Source organism: Narcine bancroftii, chromosome 7 (genome assembly GCF_036971445.1).
Source record: "Narcine bancroftii isolate sNarBan1 chromosome 7, sNarBan1.hap1, whole genome shotgun sequence".
Lineage (NCBI taxonomy): Eukaryota > Metazoa > Chordata > Chondrichthyes > Torpediniformes > Narcinidae > Narcine > Narcine bancroftii.
The window spans coordinates 208,569,974-208,588,404 of record NC_091475.1 but is presented as its reverse complement, the minus strand read 5'-3'; the positions used below and the strand labels follow the sequence as shown (position 1 = coordinate 208,588,404).

Below are 18,431 nucleotides of genomic sequence, written 5' to 3'. Positions count from 1 at the left end.
AACGTTGCTGGAGATGAATCAGTTCAGTTATGAGGAGAGACTGTAAAACGCAAAAGTCTTTGAAGTGGTTGAAGTAAAAACACAACGCTGGAGAAACTCAGCAGGTCAAACAGTGTCATTTATGTAGCAAAGGTAAAAAATACATCACCGATGTTTCGGGCTTGAGGCCTTTGTCAAGGTAAGGAAAAATGTGAAGAGGCTGTGTCTGTTCTCCCTGCAGCAGAGGGGGCTAAGAGGACTGAGGTATGTGAAGTTATTAGGGGTCTGGATAGGCAAGACTGCAGGATACTTTTCCTAACCCCGGTGTGACGGCAGGACCTCCTTCAGAGAGGCCTCGGGAGCCATCGGCTTCCTAACGCTTCAGGGTTCCAGAACCAGGGATCAAGAGTGTACGATCTGAAAATTGGGACCTGGTGCTGTTACAGTGTTGCCCTTTCCAGTTGTCCAGAGGACGGGGCTACCCAAGTTGAGTTGATTAATGGTGGGACTGCGGAGAGCTGGGAAGACGCAAGTTACCTGATGCAATCTCCTGAAGGGCAGGAAATGGTAGCCACCTACACAATGCGTCCGCATTTCATCAAATCAGACGCAATATCGTCCGTAAGGAAGAAGAGATAGGAGAAGCGAGGCGTGGCCACACAACTGGAAGAAGAAGGCTCTTCTAAAGCAACCATTCTCCACAGGGGCTGCAAGGACCCCCTGGGACCCAAAGCAGATATGGGGGTGGGGAGCCCATAGACTGAAATCATAAAATATGTTTAATGTTTTTTTTTAATGTAGTCAATAGGAGAGAAGAACAGAAGAACTTCAAATTCCTTGGTGCCAACATCCCTGAAGATGTTCAGTTCTGGCCTCCAAATGATAGAAAGGATGTAGATAAGGTGGAGAGGGTGCAGAGATGATTTACAAGGATGTTGCCTGGTTTACAGCATCTGGATTACAGGGAGAGATTAAGGAAACTGGAACTTTGTTCATTGGAACATAGACGGTTGAGAGGGGACTTGATAGAGGTATTTAAAATTATGAAGGGAATAGATAGACTAGACGTGAGTATACTCTTTCCCCTGAGGGCAGGGGAGGTTGGAACAAGAGGGCATAAGTTAAGGGTAAGGGGCAAAACTTTAGGAGAAATATTACTTCACTCAGAGAGTGGTGGCAGAATGGAATGATCTTCCAGAGGCGATAGTTGCGGCAGGGTCCCTTCTGTCATTTAAGAGAAGGTTGGATGTGTACATGGATTTGAGGGGCTTGGAGGGTTATGGGCAGAGACTAGGAGGGTAACTACTGGAGTTGTTCAAGTGAACCGGCGCGGGCTCGAAGGGCCGATATGGACTTTTCCGTGCTGTAAACGGTTATATGGTTATATATGGTTATAAAATCTATCCTGAGGGCCTCATGTCAATGCCATCAGGAAGAAGGCTGTCCAGTGGCTTGTAAAATCTCAACACTGGAGACACTCAGCAGGTCAAACAGTGTCCTTTATGTAGCAAAGGTAAAGATGCATAACTGAAGTTTCGGGCTTGAGCCCTTCAAGATATGGAAAAAATGTGGGCAAGCGTCTGAAACAAAATGGTGGTGGGGGAGGAGCACAGTCCCAAACCCCTGAACAAACTAATGGGGGGGGGGAGGGCCTGAAAAAATGGTGGTGGGGGGAAGAGGAGATTTGCCATGTCTCGAAAGACTAGCAAATTTCTACAGGTGGGAGCGCAGAGAATATTCTGACCAATTGCATCACTGTCTGGTACGGAGGGGATCAATGATCAGGACGGGGAAAAAGCTGCAAAGGGTTGTGAACTCGGCCAGAGCCATCACAGGCAGTAGTCTTCATCGAGGACATCCGCAAGAGGTGGTGTCTCAAGAAAGCAGTCTGTCTCTATCCTCAACGAACTGCCCCACCCACCACCGCCCAGGCCTGCCACCATCATACCATCAGAAAGGAAGGAAGAGCAGGAGCCTGAAGACGGGCACCCAACAGCACAGGGACAGCTTCTTCCCCTCCGCCATCAGGTGCCTGAATGGACAATGAACCACAGGCATGGCCTCACTCTTCTTTTGTACTAATTTACATGTTTAAAAATGTGATTTAGGGCAGGTTTGCACCTGCAATGCTGTCACAAAACAATTTTCGCGACACACGTCATGGCAATAAATGTGGGTTCTGAAGAAATGAACTGAACTTGATTGCTTCACAGGGGCAATAAACTTTGAGCAGAGTCCTAAGGATTTCATAGCCAAAAAAATAAGGCTGTTCTAAAGAGTAATGGAGATGAATATGATAAAATATTAGGCCGATTCCTGCCTGGCGAGAGTTGAACTGATGTGAATTTAAATAGTTTTAAACGAACTGCAATTTATAATAGGAGATAGTCCAATCAGCCAAACTGTTCCCTTATTTAACAATGTGCTAAGTATTCTGCCTTTTGAGAAAAGGTCAAGGTTTGTTTATTGGAGATCTTTGTCACGCTGCCATCAGAAATTCATACCACTTGGAGGAAGGGAATTTTAATGGAGAATGCTAGCAAAAGAAAGGATTGGCTTGTTAACAGGACGGAAACAGGTTCCTTAATTCACATCCAACCATGATAAAAGCAAGGAGTTCACGTTAAAACTTGAGCAGCACCTTCAATTCCAGGTAAGTCCATTGACAGCAATACGCCCTGAGTGTAAAGCCCTCCAAAAGATAGTGGACATCACAGGCAGAACCAGGGGTGCAGTGCTGCTGGAGGTCACCGGATCACCGCTCCGGCATCTCGTGGGACCGCTCCTTGCTTTAAGTGAGCTCTGGCAGCTGAGAAATGAGCACTGCACCCCTGGGCAAAAACCTCCCTACTATCGAGTACATCCGCAGGGAGCGCTGCCGTCGGAGGACAACAGCGATCATCAAAGACCCACACCACCCAGCACAAGCTGTGTCCTTGCTGCTGTCATCAGGAAAGAGGTGTCAGTGCCACCAGGTTCAGGAACAGCCGCTACCTCTCCACCGTCAGATTCCTCAACTGCAAACTCAATCAGAGACTCATTTAAGGGCTCTTACTTGTGCATTTTATTGATTTTCTTTTTATTCTCTCTGTATTGCGCAGTCAGTTTGTTTACATTTGTTTACCATTCTTTATTTATTTACATGTTTCGCTGTACAGTTTTGGTTTGCGCTACCAATCAGTGGGAATTCTGCCGCACCAGCAGGAAAAAGATTCTCAGTGTTGTATGTAATATCGTGGATGTTCTCTGACAATAAACCTGAAATCTTAGATCTAAAGGGATAGTCACATAGACTTTGTGGGCCGAGAGGCCCATTTCTGTGCTGTATCTCTTTCAGATTAAAAATAATCGTCTTACAGAGGTTGCTTGTTTATCTGCGTGCTCCCAGGGATAACAGACTTCTGAGACTGCAGTAACATAGAAGCATAGGAAAATAGATACAGGAGGAGGCCATTTGGCCCTTCAAGCCTACACCGTCATTTAATATGATCATGGCTGATCACTACCCGGTTCCTGCCTTCTCCTCATACCCCCTGATGCCCTTAGCCACAAGGGCCAAATCTAACCTATTCTTAAATATTGACGAGGAACCGGCCTCAACTACTTCCTGTGGCAAAGAATTCCACACATTTACCACTCTCTGAGAGAAGAAATTTTTCCTCATCTCAGTCCTAAAAAACTTCCCCCTTATCCTTAAACTGTGACCCCTGGTTCTGGTTTTTCCCAGCATTGGAAACAACCTTCCTGCGTCTAGTCTTTTAAGAATTTTATATGTTTCTATAAGATCCCCCCTCAATCTTCTAAATTCCAGAGAATACAAGTCTAGTCTATCCAACCTTACTTCATGTGCAAGTCCTTCCATCCCTGGTATCAGTCTAGCGAAGCTTCTCTGCACCCCCTCCATGGCGAGGATGTCCTTCCTCAGATAAGGAGACCAAAACAGAGCGAGAGCAGTGAGAGAACTCCCTTTGAGGATAGGAGGAGAACTTCTCAGGGCAGGCAGCCCTCGAAGAAGATTTGGCAGTGAAATGGAGTGTTAAACAAGACAATCTGCAGACGCTGGGGCCAAGTGCCTTGCACAAACATGCTGGAGGAACTCAGCGGGTGACATAGCTCCCATCAGCCAGGCTCAAAACGTTGGTCACCCTTTACTTCCTATGGATGTTGTGAGACTGGCTGAGTTTTCCCCTGCACTGGATCGACCCCAACATCTGCAGACTTTCTTGCTTAACTTACAGCTCGTTCAGAACGCAGAGGGTTTTCCACGGATAAAACAGTGATCAGCTGCAAGATGTGAAGGAGGAGAGATGATCATCCCTTTAAGCAGTGAGTTATTCCTATCGGGAATTCGAGGAATTAAAGTAAAGGGGTGGTGAAACAAGATTCAACTATAAAATGGAAAAGAAAAAGGGATAAATATCTGAGAAGGGAAAAACACAAAGAAAATAGGAGGAAATTGATTTTTTTGACATTTTTAATTTACAGCCCACACTTCCCAAATACACCCATGTGACCAATTAACCGACTAACCCCATTTTGGAGGGTGGGAGGAAACCCACACAGGACACAGGGAGAATGTACAAACTCCTTACAGACAGCGCCCGATTCAAATCCAGATTGCTGGCTCTGTCACACTACAATCCACACCGCAGATTTATCTCCAGCGCTCCCGCAGCCTCCACAGCCACACAGGTTCCAGTCCAAACCGTCGGCGGCCCCGGCTCCAGGTCTGAACTTCCTCCAGTGCCCTCGGCTCCCTCTCACATCCCGGTTCCTATACTCGAGCATCTTTCAGCCGCAGACTCCTCACTGGTCTGCCGCCTAGTCACACGTCCCTTGGATCATATCCTCTGCTACTTCTCAAATATGGGATGGGCTGCCCGTTTTCTGCTGCCCTCGGCCACTGTTCTGCTTCCCCAGGGACTGCTGATCACAGATGCCAGACACCCCCCCCCCCCACCCCCAACCCTCCGAGCTCACAGGATTTTAAAAGAAATCACTGTTGACTCCTTTATCAGTCCATGGAAAGCCTGCACGAAGCCATCGGCAGTTGATCAGGGCAGTGGAACCCTGCGGAGGAGCGCTGCGTCTCCTCCCCTTGCTCTCCGCTCCAGACAGCGCTGCCATTTTGCCAGGCTGCATTGGCTCCTCACTCCCACTGAAGTGAGCTCACAGGCAGTGCAGATTTCAGCCACTCGCAATGGAAGGTCTATTAGTCGCACTTACCCAGGGGCTGGCAGTGATTTGGGACAGGAGGGTTGGGAGAGAGGGCCCGAGGACTCACAGGGAGAATCTGATCAGCATTTGAAGAAGAATTTGCAGAGTGGGCGATAGGGTCAAATGGACTGCTCTAAAAGAGCAACGTATGGTCACTGAAACTGGCCCCCCCCGGAGATTTTTAGTAACTGCAAAAATCTTACCTTATACAAATTTATTTTTTCTGTGACCAAAGTCAGTGTGCACTGAATGCTTGTGCAAATGTAGCCTTGAAATCGTTTCAAGATCATTCTGGTACAGCCGATCTCTCACGGCTAATAAAACTGTATTGCCATGTTTTAATATCATACAGGTATGATTAACTAGTTGTTTAACCGACTAACTAGTTCACAAAAAACTGCCAGCTAAGATATTATGTTCAATAAGTATAATTAGGAATTGCTCCGTTATTTTAGGTAACTAACCTTTTGAGCGCACATTAATTCCCTTTGTGAGCTGGCTGCAGAACGTGTGTGCGCCCCCACATGCACACAGCTTAGAGAAAGACAGCATGGGGAAGTGAATTTGCCGGTTGCTTGAGGTCGCGTGTTGCTTGATTGATGACGTGGCCACTAGGTGGGGGGGGGGGGGGTGCCGATTTTTAACATTCGGATTTTTTACCCTCTTTGTTTCCTGTGATTTTCTTTTTGCCGGTTGCTTGAATTCCAGATTTTACTGTAAATATTTAAGTCTGTAAAATCCTGTGTTTCCATTTTATACAGAAATACACAGGATTATGATGAACCTCATGTACTCCAACTGACCTAACTCGGAGGTTTAATCTGAACAACATTCAATTTACCTCAAGTCAGTTATTTATAATGATTTTCAAATGTAATTCATTACGTGTAATTAGTTCTTGAGGTTAATGGGCCTTAAACAAAATGCCTTTCCTCCTTATCTCTTTGATGGAGGTTTTGGTGATCTGCCCATGTGGCTTAATGCCAGTTTTTGTTTGATAATGCATCTTTGAAAGGAGACATTTCACTCTGATGTAATTGTGTACGAAGCGTTGCTAACATCACCAGTAGTGTGGCACAGAAAGAGGCCTACACAGTCCCTCACATTCAGTTCCTCTGGGCTTTTACTGACGTTTTCAGGCCATGTACACTGTGGAGATAATGATTTTGAAGAACCTGGAAAAGTAGAGTATGGCCCTTTGGCCCAGAGTTCTGACCTCTATCCAGCATAAATGCATGGCCACGCAATGAAGGAATCATCAAACTATCCTCAAGGACCCTCACCACCCAGGCCATGCCCTCTTCTCATTGGCCCCTTTTAAACTGCAGCACCTGGACAGCCCTCCTGGGCCCTGGGTGCGATTACTGGGACAAAGGTGCTGGTTTTAAACGGCGGGGGGGATCCCGCCCCCGCGACGACGTGTCGCGAACTCACGGGAAGTACCGTCGGATGTGCAGGTGCTGGCTGCCCGGTGATGCATGCACGCAAGTGCTGATGTCGCTGGAATAAGCGGGTCAGCCATTTTCCTGTTCAAATCGTCCGCGGGCGCCACCTTGGTAAGTTTAACTGGATTCCCTGACGACCTCTGAGGTGAGTCAGGGACCCGGTTGGGTTTCGACGGGATTGACCGAGTCGGACCCTTTCTGACTGCTGCGTGACTGGGGCGGTAACCGGGCAAATTGCCCAGCTAACCCCATTTGACAGGGCCTACTGCTACCATCGGGAAGGAGGTACAGGAACCTGAAGATGAACCCACAGCGGTACAAAAACAGCTTCTTCCCCTCTGCCATCGGATCTCTAGACGGAGAATGAACCTATCATTTTTTTTCTCTTTTTTGCACTTGTCTTTACGGTAATTTTGCACCTTGTTCTGTGCCAAACTGCTTTCACAAAACAAGTTTTGTCCATGACAATAAACCGGATGTGATTCTGAACTTGGCATTTGTTTGATAAGATTATCTACAAAGTTATTAATCAGTGGCAAAGTCGGCTGTTATGACACATCTGGAAGCTGAAAGCCCTTCTATAACAAGCTCTGAATCTGTGCCGCCTGTGAGCTCACTTCAGTCGGAGTGGAGTGCAGACAAGGTTCACCTGGCTGAGTCTGGAAATTAGGGGCTAGCGTCTAGAACCATAGAGCATTACAGCACAGAAAGCAGGCCCTTCTCGTCTGTGCTAAATTATTATTCTGCCACTGCACCCATTCCCTCTCCTTCCATACACATCACCTGTCCAAATTCTTCTTAAATGTTAAAATTGAGCCCACATTCAGCTGGCAGCTCCCACCACTCTCTGTTGAAGGAATTCCCCTAATCTTCTCCCTTTCGCCCTTAACCCTCATCCTCTGGTTTGTACCTCACCTAACCTCAATGGAAAAAGCCTGCTGGCACATCCATCAAATCTCCCCTCATTCTTCTACGCTCCAGGGAATAGCCTGTTAAAACTTTTCCCTGTAACTCAGTTCCTCAAATCCCGGCAACATCCTTGTAAATCTTCTCTGCAGTCTTTCAATCTTTATTAATAAATTTGAAAAAGGGGAGGTTGTTTCTACAGGAAGGTAAGACTAGAAACTGGGGTACATAGCCTCAAGGTTTGGGAGACAAGGAAGAACTGCTTCTGCCAAACCGAGGTGAATCCGTGAATGCTCCACCCAAGGAAGCGGTAGAGGCTGCCTCGCTAAATGTATTCACAACACAGACAGATTGATTTTTGACGCAGAGGGTTATGGGGATCTGGCAGGTAAATGGAGCTGAGTCCAGGGCCAGATCAGCCATGGATGGCGGAGCAGGCTCAACCAGTCAGTCACTGACTGAAGCCTCTTGCAAATTTATACAGGTGTGCAATGGAGAGCATTGGGACTGGTTGGATCACTGGAGATGCCAATGCATAGAACAGGAAAAGGCTGCAGAGGGTTGTGAACTCACCCTGCGCCATCATGGCCATTACTCACCACTCCATTAAGGACATACTTAAGCGACTCTCGAGAAAGAAGCCTCTATCCTCAAAGACCCCCACCACCCAGGCCATGCCCCTTTCTCACTGCTACCATCAAGAAGGAGGTACAGGAGCCCAAAGACACACACTCAACAGTACAAAAACAGCCCCTTCCCCTCCGCCATCAGATTTCTGAACGGAGAAGGCCTCACTTTTTTCTCTTCTTTTGTACTAATTATTTATTGTTAAAGTGTACTTAAGGAAATGTAATTTGTAGTTCTGGTCACCTCATTATAGGAAGGAGGTGGAAGCGATGGAGAGGGTGCAGAGGAGATTGACCAGGATGTTGCCTGGATCGGGAACTATCTCATGAGGCCAGATTAGCAGAGCTGGGACTTTTCTCTCTGGAGCGGAGAAAAATAAGAGGAGACTTAATAGAGGGCTGCAAGGTTCTGAGAGGCATAGATAAGGCCTAGGACAGCCAGTGCCTTTTAACCGGGGCAGGAATAGCAACAGCAGAGGACATATGAAGGGAGGGAAGTTTAGAGGAGACATCAGGGGTATGTTTGTTTTCACGCAGAGTTGTGGCTGCCTGGAATGCCTTGCCGGGGCGGTGGCGGGGGAGTTGAAATATTTAAGAGGCTCTTAGACGGGCACATGGATAAAAGAAAAATTGAGGGTTACAGGGTAGGGAGGGTTTCGGTTTTTTTTTGTAGGAATATATAGGTCAGCACAACATCGAGGGTCGAAAGGCCTGTACTGTGCTGTAAAATTCTATTTTCCATAGTAATTTGTGCAACTGTAATGAACAAATTTCATGACCCACGTTCATGTCAATAAACCTGATTCTGATTCAGAAATGGTTGGCTCCTGTTCCTATTTCCCATGTTTTTATAGGCCCTTTCATGCAGGCAAAAAGGCCGACACTACGCCGGGGCACCTACCTCCATGAATGTGCCATGGCCGGCTCCAAGGAGCTGACTGCCATCCCTCTCGGGGAAAGGAGCAGCGGCAGATTGCAGTGCTCTCCCGGCTAGTGTGAATGTAATACCGCTGCAAGCAACTGGCTTGGGTCGGGCTGATGACGTCGCGGTGACGTCGTCAGCCTGAGACACAGTAGCGGGACTCGGCGGGCGGCACTATGGCACCAGTCGCTCCGCCTCCAACTGTTCCGTAGGGCGCCACGAGGCACCGCTCAACACGAATGCGGCATTGGAGCATCCTTTTAGGGTAACTTCCCAAATTATAGCAAGGATATCAACAAGGTAGAGAGGGTGCAGAGAAGATTTACTACAACGTTGCCTGGATTGCAGTATCTAGAATACAAAGAATGATTGAGTCGACTGGGTCTTTATTCATTGGAGCGTAGAAGATTGAGGGGGGGATTTGATAGAGGTATTTAAAATTATGAGGGGAATAGATAGAGTAGATGTGAATAGGCTCTTCCCCTTGAGGGTAGGGGAGATTGGAATGAGAGGTCATAAGTTAAGGGTTAGGGGTCAAAAGTTTAGAAGTAACATGAGGGGAAACTTCTTCACTCAGAGAGCGGTGGCTGAGTGGAATGACCTTCCGCAAGAGGTGGTTGCAGCAGGGTCAATTTTGTCATTTAAGAGAAAGTTGGATGAGTGCAGGGATGTGAAGGGATTGGAGGGTTATGGACAGGGAGCAGGTAGGTGGGGCTGGAGGAGTTTCACTTAAATGGATGCGGACTAGAAGGGGCCGAGGTGGCCTGTTTCCGTACTGTAATTGTCATATGGTTATATTTTTCCCTCCGCGCTCTGAGCCGGCCCCCACGCAGAGGCCTGGCATGAAAGGGCCTTATGCTCCTCAAGGCAATGATGCTGGATTCACAATCAAGACAGGGAGACATTTTTAAAGGAAATCTCAGGCAGTTCATCTTGACCAGTTTCAGTCAATTTCACATGTATGCTGCGGATGCCACGATTATAGTATAAATACACAGAGATGCTGGAGGAACTCAGCCGGTCTCGCAGCATCCATAAGAGGTAAAGGTGTATGACCGACGTTTCGGGCCTGAGGCCTTCTTCAAGTGTGACCAAAAAGCAGGCAGGCGATTGAATTAAGACTGGGGAGAGAAAGGGGAAAGAATGGGAAGGGGAGAGATCCAGACCAATAAACAAAAGATGTTATTTGGAACTGATAAGAGGAAAGCTGAGAATTGATTTTGGCACTGTGAGGGTAAAGGAAAGAGAGAGAGAGAGAGAGAGAGAGAGAGAGAGAAAACTAGAGAAAAGAAGACAGGGTGGGGGAGAAAGATGAAGGAGGGGGATTTTAATGGAAACTGGAGAAGTCCATGTTAATACCATCTGCCCAGATAGAAGATGAGGTGCAGTTCCTCCAATATGCGAGAGGTCTCAGTCTGGCAGTACATGACACCGTGAACAGACATGTCTGCAAGGGAGTGGGATGGAGAATTGAAATGGGTGGCCACTGGGAGATCCCTGCTACTGTGGCTAAGACGCTCAACAAAGTGACCTCCCAGTCCGATGTAGAGGAGACCACAATGGAATCACCAGGTACAACAGCTGACCTCCTGCCTCCAGCATGAAAGGTCGCGTTAAGCACATTGGAGCGAGATTAAAAGCAGGATTACGTAACATGACTTTACCTCCTATGGACTCTGCGAGACCAGCTCAGTCTCTGTGCGTTTAAATGTTTCCAGTCAGAACACTTTTAGAAGACATAGCTGACCCCAGTGCAGTTGTGAAAGGGCACTGGACTTGCAGCTTTATCCCCGCACACATCGGGCTCCTAAATGAACCCCACAATAGTGCCATCACGCTGCCCTTGCTTGGAGCTAATTGATTGTAACTCTACACTCTGTAATTGTGCTCTCGACTTGGCACAGAAAGTTAGCACCAACCTGCTCAAGGAATAACCCTTCTCACTGTATCCTGTGTCAATTTCAATGAAACACAGGCCGTCGTAAAGACTTCTGCGCTGAGCCTCTTCGAACCACCGCGTCTGCACCAATCATCAAACATCCATATACATTAATCTCTTCTTATACCTCGCCCCACCCCCCCCCCCCCACCCACATTCCCACCAACTCCCCCAGTCTCTACCCCACACCTCCACCTCCGGCCCTTCTAATCTGCGCCGAACCATTTTTTTTTGTCTAGTCCCACTGACCTGTGCCCGTGCCATAGCCCTCCCTTCCTTTCCCATCCACGTACCTGTTCAAATTCTTCTTAAATGTAAAAATTGACAATTTACAGTGGCTGATTTAATTTCAACACCTACACACCTTCAAAATCTCCATCAGAATTTATTGTCATGAACACATCACAAAATTTGTTGCTTTGCTATAAATTACATTTCAAAAATAAATAAATAGTGCAGGAAAATAGGAGGAAGTTCATTGTCTGTTCAGGAATCCGATGGCAGAGGGGAAGAAGCTGCCCTTGTGCCGCTGGGTGTTCATCTTCAGGCTGGTAGCAGCATGAAGAGGGCAGGGCCTGGGTGGTGGGGGTCCTTGAGGAGAGAGGCTGCTTTCTTAAGACATCACCTCTGGTAGATGTCCTTGATGGAGTGAAGCCTGGTGCCCGTGATGTTGCTGGCTGAGTTAACAACTCTCTGAAGATTTGTCCATTGACACCTCCATACCAGATAGTGATGCAAATCCAAATAGGTCATATACATTGAATGGTAGACAATTGAGGAGTGCAGAGCAACAAAGGGATTTAGGAGTTATGGTAAATAGTACCTTCAAGGCTGATACTCAGGTAGATGGTGTGGTGAAGAAGGCATTTGGAATGTTGGCCTTCATAAATCGGAGTATTGAATTCAAGAGTAGGGAGGTTATGTGAAATTGTACAAGGCATTGGTGAGGCCAAATTTGGAGTACTGTGTGCAGTTTTGGTCACCAAATTATAGGAAAGATAGAAACAAAATAGAGAGAGTGCAGAGAAGGTTCACGAGAATGTTGACAGGATGTCAGGGTCTGAGTTACAGGGAAAGGTTGTGCAGACTGGGGCTTTTTTCCCTGGAGCGTAGAAGATTGAGGGGGGACTTGATAGAGGTGTTTAAGATTTTAACAGGGACAGACAGGGTAAATGTGGATAGGCTTTTTAAATTAAGAAAGGGGGAGATTCAAACTAGAGGACATGGTTTAAGATTGAAGGGGGAAAATTGTAAGGGGAACATGAGGGGAAATTTCTTTACGCAGAGGGTGGTGGGGATGTGGAATGAGCTTCCGGCACACGTGGTCGAGGCGGGATCATTGGTTACATTTAAGGAAAGACTGGATAGTTACATGGATAGGAGAGGACTGGAGGGGTATGGACCGGGTGCTGGTCAGTGGGACTAGGAGGGTGGGGATTTGTTACGACATGGACTAGTAGGGCCGAACTGGCCTGTTCTGTGTTGTAAGTGGTTATATGGTTATAACCAGCCAGAATGCTCTACATGGTGAACCCGTAGAAATTTGCAAGAGTCTTTGGTGACCTTCCAAATCTCCTCAAACTCCTCATGAAATATAGCCACTGGTGAGCTTTCTTCATGATTGCATCGACATGCAGACCGCAGGACAGATCCTCAGTGATGTGGACACCCAGGAATTTGCAGTTCTTGACCCTCTCTACTGCTGACCCCTCGATGAGGTCTGGTTCATGTTCTCCTGATTTCCTCCTGGTCCACAATCAGCTCATTGATTTGGCTGACGTTGAGTGCAAGGTTGAGGTTGTGACACCACTCAACCAGCTGGCCTTTGGGATGCGGGAGATACCAAAAAGCTTTGAGTTGGAATGTCGTGTTAAGAGTTGCCCAACACAATGACCACGCCACACTTGGAGCATTATGCGCAATTCCAGCCACCACATTGCAGCAGGGGCGTGATTGGGCCAGCGCAGAAAAGACTCACCAGCTGCATTGGTGGTCTCGGGTTATGAGAAGGATTGCTGTCCCTGGAGTGAAGGAGGCTGATGTGATAGAGACATAAACAGGATAGATAAGCAGAATCTGTTTCCCGATGTGGGGATGTCCAAAGGGGTGGTACGGTTGGTGAAGTGGTTAGTGTAATGCCTTTACAGCACAGGTGATCGGAACCTTACTCTGTAAGGTGTTTGTATGTTCTCCCCATGTCTGCGTGGGTTTTCCTGTTTCCTTCCACCGTTCAAAATGTACCCCCGGGGTAGTAGGTTAATCGGGTGTAATTGCACGGCACAGGCTCGTGGGCCAAAATGGTCCGTTACTGTGCAGTAGGCCTAAATTTAATTTTTTTTTACCCAAGTAAAAAAGGAGTGGGACTTCCAGGCTTTGGCTCATCAGGCTCAGTGAAGGAGTGGGACTTCCAGGCTTTGGCTCATCAGGCTTCGGCGAAAGCAGGCGGAGAGAAAGCTAAGATAGTCTTCAATACTACTTCATTGGGGTAAGGGATGAGTGTTAAGGCTGTGTGTTGTCGGGAGTGCCGGATGTGGGAGGTCCTGGAGTCTTCCAGACTCCCGGATGTCCATATCTGCACTAGGTGTGTCGAGCTGCAGATTGTCAGGGACCGTGTTAGGGAACTAGAGCTGCAGCTCGATGACCTCAGGCTGGATAGGGAAACAGAGGTAGTCATAGACAGGAGTTACAGCCAGGAGGTCACGCCAGGGCCACGGGAGGATGAAAGGTGGGTAACTGTTAGGAGAGGGACAAAAGAACGTAAGGTGCCAGAGACGAGCCCTGTGAATGTAACCCTCAGCAATAAGTACGCCTCTTTGAGCACTGTTGAGGGGGACATCAAGGTTGGGGGGAGTGACAGTGGCTGTGCCTCCGGCACGAGGTCGGCCCCTGTAGCTCAGAAAGGGAGGGAAAGGAAGAGGAGGGCAATTGTGGTAGGAGTCTCCATAGTTAAGAGGACGGATAGGGGATTCTGTGGACGCAGCAAGGAGAACCGGATGGTGGTTTGCCTCCCTGGTGCCAGGGTCCGGGATGTTGCTGCTCGTGTCCCGGATATCCTAAAGTGGGAGGGACAGGAGCCAGAGGTCGTGGTACATGTAGGTACCAATGACATAGGGAGAAATAGAGAAGAGGTCCTAAAAAGTGAGTACAGGCAGTTAGGTAGGGAGTTAAAAAGAAGGACCGCAAAGGGGGTAATCTCTGATTACTCCCTGTGCCACGTGACAGTGTGAATAGAAATAGAATGAGGTGGAGGATTAACACGTGGCTGAAGGGGTGGAGTAAGGGGCAGGGTTTTAAGTTTCTGGATAACTGGGACCTTTTTTGGGGGAGATGTGACCTGTACAGTAAGGACGGGTTACACTTAAATCCCAGGGGGACCAGAATCCTGGCAGAGGTATTTGCTAGGGCTACTCAGGATCCTTTAAACTAGAATGGTTGGGGGGAGGGAACAAAATAGTACAGAGCAGTAAGGAGAAGGTTAGAATGCAAACAATGAAAGTTTGTAGTAAGTATTTGAATATGGATGGGCAGGTGATAGAGAAGGGAAATGCCCTGGAAGAAGATGAAGGGCAATTGGCAGGAAAAGTAAATAATGTTGTTATTAAAGATGAGGGAAAACAGGGATTAAAAATTGGGAAATCCCTGAAATTCATATATTTTAATGCCAGGAGTATTGTAAAAAAGGTGGATGAGCTGAAGGTGTGGATTGATACTTGGAAGTATGATGTGGTAGCGATTAGTGAGACATGGTTGCAGGAGGGATGTGATTGGCAACTGAATATCCTTGGGTTTCGTTGTTTTAGGTGTGACAGAGTCGGAGGGGCAAGAGGAGGTGGGGTTGCATTGCTTGTCAGGGAAAATATTACAGCGGTGCCTAGGAAGGATAGATTAGAGGGCACATCGACGGAGGCTATTTGGGTGGAACTGAGGAGTAGGAAAGGAGAGGTTACACTTGTAGGGGTGTATTATAGACCACCCGGAGGGGACCGAGACCTAGAGGAGCAAATCTGTAGGGAGATAGTAGATATTTGTGATAAGCACAGGGTTGTAATTATGGGAGATTTTAATTTTCCACATATAGATTGGGAAACACATTCTGTGAAAGGACTGGATGGGTTAGAGTTTGTGAAATGTGTGCAAGATAGTTTTTTACAACAACATGTAGAGGTGCCGACCAGAGAAGGAGCAGTGTTAGATCTACTGTTGGCAAATGGGATGGGTCAAGTGACGGAGGTTAGTGTTGGCGAGCACTTCGGGTCCAGTGATCATAATGCCATCAGCTTCAATGTCATTATGGAAAGAGAGAAATCAGGGCCAAGGATTGAGGTTTTTGATTGGGGAAAAGCTAGATTTGAGGAGATGCGAAAGGACTTGCAGGGTGTGCATTGGGACAATTTGTTTTATGGGCAGGATGTAGTAGAGAGATGGAAGTCTTTTAAAGATCAGATTTTGAGAGTGCAAAAGCTTTATGTTCATGTTAGGTTAAAAGGAGGGGCAAAAGGTTGGAGAGAGCCGTGGTTTTCAAGGAATATTGGAAACTTGGTTCGAAGAAAAAGGGAGGCGTACATTAGATATAAGAAGCATGGAGTTAAGGAGATGTTTGAAAGATACATTGAATGTAAGAGGAATCTTAAGAGAGGAATTAGGAAAGCTAAAAGAAGGTACGAGAAAACTATGGCTAGCAGGGTGAAAACTAATCCAAAAGAGTTCTACAAATATGTTAATGGTAAGAGGAAAGCTAGAGACAAAATTGGTCCCTTAGAAAATCAGAGCGGAAAACTGTGTGTGGAGCCTAGAGAAATGGGGGAGATATTGAACAGTTTCTTTTCTTCGGTATTCACTAAGGAGAAGGATATTGGGAGATGTGAGATAAAAAAAGCAAATTGGGTAAATATGGGGAATATAGAGATTACAAAAGGTGTAGTTTTAAGGCTTTTGAAGAATATAAAGGTGGATAAGTCTCCGGGACCGGACGGGATCTTCCCCAGGACATTGAGAGAAGTGAAGGAGGAAATAGAGGCTCTGGCGGTAATTTTCCAAATGTCATTAGATATGGGGATAGTGCCGGAGGATTGGCGCATTGCGCATGCGGTTCCGTTATTTAAAAAGGGTTCAAGGAGGAAGCCTGGCAACTATCGGCCTGTAAGTTTGACGTCTGTGGTAGGTAAATTAATGGAGAAAATTCTTAGAGATAGTACTTATAAACATCTGGATAGACAGGGTCTGATCAGGAGCACTCAACATGGATTTGTGGGAGGAAGGTCATGTTTGACCAATCTGATTGAATTTTTTGAAGAGGTGACTAGGAATGTGGATGAGGGTAGCGCAGTGGATGTTGTCTATATGGACTTCAGTAAGGCCTTCGATAAGGTACCACATGGAAGGTTAGTTAGGAAGGTGCAGTCTTTAGGTATAAATTTTAAGATAGTCAAATGGATTGAACATTGGCTGAAAGGGAGAGGCCAGAGAGTGGTAGTGGATAAATTGTCAGGTTGGAGGGCAGTGACCAGTAGTGTGCCTCAAGGATCTGTATTGGGCCCATTGTTGTTCGTTATATACATTAATGATCTAGATGATGGGGTGGTGAATTGGATTAGTAAATATGCAGACGATACTAAGACAGGTGGAATAGTGGATAATGAAGAAGGTTTTCAAGGATTGCAGAGGGATTTGGGCTGCTTAGAAAAGTGGGCTGAAAAATGGCAGATGGAATTTAATGCTGATAAGTGTGAGGTGCTTCATTTTGGTAAGAAGAATCAGAATAGGACATATGTGGTAAATGGGAGAGCATTGATGAATACAGAAGAGCAGAAAGATTTAGGAGTAACGGTACATCGTTCCCTGAAGGTAGAAACTCACGTGAATAGGGTGGTGAAGAAGGCTTTTAGTATGCTGGCCTTTATCAATCATTGCATGGAATATAGGAGTTGGGAGGTGATGTTGAGATTGTATAAGACGTTGGTGCGGCCTAATTTGGAGTTCTGTGTGCAGTTCTGGTCGCCTAATTATAGGAAGGATATAAACAGAGTGGAGAGAGTGCAGAGAAGGTTTACCAGAATGTTACCTGGGTTTAAGCATCTAGAGTATAGGGAGAGATTGGACAGATTGGGTCTTTATTCTTTGGAGCGTAGAAGGTTGAGAGGGGATTTGATAGAAGTATTTAAGATTATGAAAGGGATAGACAGAATGGATATGGATAGACTATTTCCGTTAAGAGGAGGAAAGATTAAAACAAGAGGACATGAGTTAAGAATTAAGGGGCAGAGGTTTAGAGGTAACATGAGGGGGAACTTCTTTACTCAGAGAGTGGTAGCCGTGTGGAATGATCTTCCGGGAGAAATAGTGGCGGGGGAGTCAATTGTATTATTTAAGAAAAGGTTGGAGAGGTATATGGATGAGAAGAAGATGGAGGGTTATGGGCATTGTGCAGGGAGGTGGGACTAGAAAGGGGTGTTTGGTTCGGTGCGGACTAGAAGGGCCTAATGGCCTGTTTCCGTGCTGTAATTGTTATGTTATGTTATGTTAATAATTTGAAGCGCAGATGTTTAAGGCGAGAAGGGGGAGGTCTGGAAGTCATCTGGAGTAATGGTAATCTGGAAGCCATCTGGAGTAGTGGTAATCTGGAATGAATTACCAGAGAAGGTGGTGAAGGCAGGAAGGAGCAATAACATGTAAGAAGCATCTGGGCAGGTATTTGAATGAACAGGGCCTAGAGGGATGCGGCAATATCACAAGATATGGGAACAGAAGTTGGCCATTCAGCCCATCAAGTCTTCTCTGCCATTTTACCATGAGCTGATCCTTTTTCCCATACAGCCTCACTCCCCAGCCTTCTCCCCATAACCCTTGATACCCTGACTAGTCAAGAACCTGTCAATCACAAGCAGGTGTAACTTTTGTAGATAGAGTTGATGGTCAGCATCGGCTCAGGGCGGGGGAGCGGGGTCTCAAGGGGGAGATGATACTGTTGCTGTGGAGAAATGGATTGCAGGTCAATCCACAGGACCATAAGAGCAGCAGAGAGGATCACTGGAGACCTCCACCCCCATCGACGAGATCTACTGGAATCTGAAGAGGGGCGCGCAAAATCATTGAGGACCTCTTCCACCCAGCACACATTGAGAAAGAGATACAGGGGTGTCAGAGCCAGGCTGAGAAACAGTTTCTTCCCACAGGCATTGAGAATGCTGAATGACTAAATGAACTGTTCACCCCAACCACCCGAAATTCTATTTATTAAATGATATTCATTTATTTTTATATATGTGTATTTGTCCCGCATATGTATCATTTGTCTGTATGTACATTATGCCTCTATGTGAGTCTGCATGTTTTTGCATCAAGGACCAGAGAACGCTATTATCTTGGGTTATACTTTGATGATAATCAACTTGAACTCT

At 46.6% G+C, this 18,431-nt stretch overlaps 1 protein-coding gene across 3 annotated transcripts in view; it reads right to left on the bottom strand.

The window, feature by feature from the left end:
- LOC138740161 (protein Wnt-11-like) overlaps window positions 1-18,431 on the bottom strand; it is a 77,608-nt gene that overhangs the window by 52,150 nt on the left and 7,027 nt on the right. The window lies entirely within an intron of this gene.